Here is a 3,721-nt window from a genome sequence, read left to right on the forward strand (position 1 = left end):
GATCCATTTGTATAATCACTTTATATTGTGTGAGGCTTTGAAGAAACATTCATCTCACTTTCTCCTAATTCAGACATTTTCATACTTAGAACAACCACTTCTCTCTAATATTCTACCAGTTGTCATACATGTTTAGTGGAATGATTCCTTACACCATATTTTGAATGTACCTGCTAGAACCTTGACATCCATTCCTCCCTATTGTCTTGCTCCACAAACATGGGTCATGGAACCAGAGCCTACAGGTTCTCCCTCCTTTGATGAAGGAGGGACACTGACTCCACACAAGCTTCTCCTGGAGCAGGACCCCATCCCCACCACTGACCTACAACACACTCCCTGAGTCAGTGTCCTTCCTTATTCCATCCAAGCATTTATGACTTGCTATGAGGCCTGCCCTGCTCTCAACAGACATGGTAAATGTGATGATGATTTATACTCTTGTGTGTGTGTGCATGTGTGTGTCTCTGTGTGTGCATGTGTGTGTGTTCATGTGCGTGTGATCTCCGGATTCCACATCCTAACAACAACCTTGGGGAGTTTCCACTGCTTTTCCACGTTATCACTAGCATGAATGCTGGTAGGTTGGTTCATTACAGTGATGCCTCCAGAAGTTGTGTCTTGCTTTTTACTCCTGATCGCTCTATAGCTTCTTGTCCATTTGGTTCATGCTGCTTCTACCAACCTTGCACACTGAGCAGGGGGGTTCTCTAATGAACAGGGTAGAAAGGTGGAACTCAAGGAGAAGATGAGATGCACTGAGATATGTGTCATTAAATGATGTGTAGGGGCAGTAGAGAAAAAGTATAAGCAAATTTGTCTTTAGTACATGTAAACAATAGTTTATATAAAAACAAATGTTATAAATTAGAAAGTTTATAAGAAGGCACTTAATCATGTGTCTAGAGAGACTCCCTAGATAACCTGCTCCATGAGGAGGAAGCCCCAGATCCTGACAGCCTCCATGAGGAGGAAGCCCCAGAAACCTGCCCAGAAACTCCATCTGCACCTGCTCCTGAGCCTTCAGGACAGAAGTGGTGAAGAGTGTGCAACCCCTGGTGGTCCTGATCCCCTTCTACAGGGAGGTTTGTGTCTGGGCTCACACTGAGGTCCCCTCATTGTGTCACTCGCACAGTAATACACGGCCGTGTCCTCGGCTCTCAGGCTGTTCATCTGCAGATACGCCATGTTCTTGGCGTTGTCTCTGGAGATGGTGAATCGGCCCTTTACAGCTTCTGCGTAGTATGTGGTACTTCCACTCTCATAAATCCTTGCGACCCACTCCAGCCCTTTCCCTGGAGCCTGGCGGACCCAGTACATTTCGTAGTTACTGAAGGTGAATCCAGAGGCCACACAGGAGAGTCTCAGGGACCCCCCAGGCTTCACCAGGTCTCCCCCAGACTCCACCAGCTGCACCTCACCCTGGACACCTGCAGACACAAGACATCTTGGTCAGGAAACTGTCCCACATCCCCTGTTTCTCTCACTCAACTGCACTCACATACTCAAGGTCCCTTGTTCTCCTTGAATTACCTTTTACAATAGCGACAAGAAAAACCCAGCTGAGCACAGATGCCATGGTGAGTTGTCTGTGCTCTGTCTAGATCCCTGAATGGGGCCACCTGGGAATCCTGGGGCTGGGGTTGCACTCCCAGCTGCAGGGTCAGGCTGGGCTGGTTTAATCAGTGGAGGGAGGGCCCTATTTGCATGTCCTCTGACTATATCTTCAGCGCTTGACTGTGAAAATATGAATTTCTCATCTTTGAGTGGTGTTATCTTTGCATTTCTATTTTTTTAAAAAAGCCTTCATCAAAATTGGTCATTTTTAGTATGATATCTTATCTACTATTGAAATTTAATCCTAAATATTTATTTTTGATGCTAGTTTAAGTGATATTATTGTCAATAGATAGGTATTTTATATCCTAAATTTTCCCTGAAATCATTATTTAATTCCTAGTTTATTGAGTTTGTAGAAATTGTCCCTGTAACATATCATGTCATAGGGAAACAAATAATTTTCTTCCTCTCTCCTGATTAATATTTTTTAATTGCCTAGTTTCCCTGCATAGGTCTTCACCTTGTTGTGGCAGGAAGATTTCTCTTGTATTCTTCCAGTTTCTTTGTCTTGTCTAATAACTCAGTACAGTTAAGACATAAGATAGTTCTAAGGGGAGATGCATTTCATTTTCCACGTGCATGAGCTATGTAAAATATGACACCCAGACAATGACCACTGTAGGCAGCCCTTCCACATGTTGGACAATACAAAATTTGGTTTATGGATATTTAAAGCCAGGATTTGGTTTTGGTTATGCGAATGACTAGGAACTGAAAAGGGTTGTTTGCACAGACTTCTGGGCCCTATGTTTCCTCTTCTGGTTCTGAGGATGTTTTCCCCTTCTGCTATATGGAATGAGTTGTTCTCAATGGAGATTTATTTCCTGCCATCAGGGAGAATCACATTTCTGAGTGGACTTAACTTCCTGAAACAGCTTCACTACCAGTGAGTTCACATGTAAACTATGCAATAGAATGGCAGAGCTGAGAGACACTGTCAACACCAGGACATGCCACCAGGATGGCGTAGAAACCCTCTAGCTTAATGATTGCATATAAACATATAGATAAAGGGTAAACAATTACTGTAGGTGTTTGAGGGTTTCCAGTAATGAGCTCATCATTGGAAACCTCCCTCATCTATGGAGGGAGAGTAACTGACACAGATGTGTATTTGGTTGCTGTCATGGGGGACCAACGTAATTCCCAGTGGTGAGGCGCACACCTCACAACAGTTAGTATAACACAAATTGGTAAGGACATGGTACCACGCAAATCCCACAGGGTCATCAGAGACACAACTTGTGGAAATTCCAGAGCATCATTACTTGGTTTCATGTGTCACCAGGGTTGTATCCTGTTCTGGCTGCTGTAACATTGTACAAGGACTGGGGTTTTTTATTTTTTATTTTTTTAATAATAAATATATTTTTTATTGGTGTTCAATTTGCCAACATACAGAATAACACACAATGCTCATCCCGCCAAGTGCCCCCCTCAGTGCCCATCACCCAGTCACCCCCACCCACCGCCCTCCTCCCCTTCCACCACCCCTAGTTCGTTTCCCAGAGTTAGGAGTCTTCCATGGTCTGTCTCCCTTTCTGATATTTCCTACTCATTTCTTCTCCCTTCCCTTCTATTCTCTTTCACTATTATTTATATTCCCAAATGAATGAGAACATATAATGTTTGTCCTTCTCTGATTGACTTATTTCACTCAGCATAATACCCTCCAGTTCCATCCACATTGAAGCAAATGGTGGGTATTTGTCATTTCTAATGGCTGAGTAATATTCCATTTTATACACAAATCACATCTTCTTTATCTATCCATCTTTTGATGGACACCTAGGCTCCTTCCACAGTTTGGCGATTTGGACATTGCTGCTAGAAACATCAGGGTGCAGGTGTTCCGGTGTTTCATTGCATCCGTATCTTTGGGGTAAATCCCCAGCAGTGCAATTGCTGGGTCATAGGGCAGGTCTATTTTTAACTCTTTGAGGAACCTCCACACAGTTTTCCAGAGTGGCGGCACCATTTCACATTAGGACTGGGGTTTTTTAAACAACAGATGTTCAGGACACTTGGGTGGCTCAGTGGTTATCTGCCTTCGTTTCAGGTTGTTCTGGAGTCCCAGGATCCAGCCCGCATCGGGCTCCCT

At 43.8% G+C, this 3,721-nt stretch overlaps 1 pseudogene across 1 annotated transcript; it reads right to left on the reverse strand.

The window, feature by feature from the left end:
* Window positions 1–1,023: 1,023 nt before the first annotated feature.
* On the reverse strand, window positions 1,024–1,641 carry LOC144319967 (immunoglobulin heavy variable 3-48 pseudogene; annotated as a pseudogene). The gene is made up of 2 exons (XR_013385582.1): window positions 1,534–1,641; window positions 1,024–1,430 (listed from the first exon to the last, which is right to left on the reverse strand). The product of XR_013385582.1 is annotated as an immunoglobulin heavy variable 3-48 pseudogene (transcript).
* Between the last annotated feature and the right edge of the window lie 2,080 nt (window positions 1,642–3,721).

The sequence above is a fragment of the Canis aureus genome, chromosome 9 (assembly GCF_053574225.1).
Source record: "Canis aureus isolate CA01 chromosome 9, VMU_Caureus_v.1.0, whole genome shotgun sequence".
Lineage (NCBI taxonomy): Eukaryota > Metazoa > Chordata > Mammalia > Carnivora > Canidae > Canis > Canis aureus.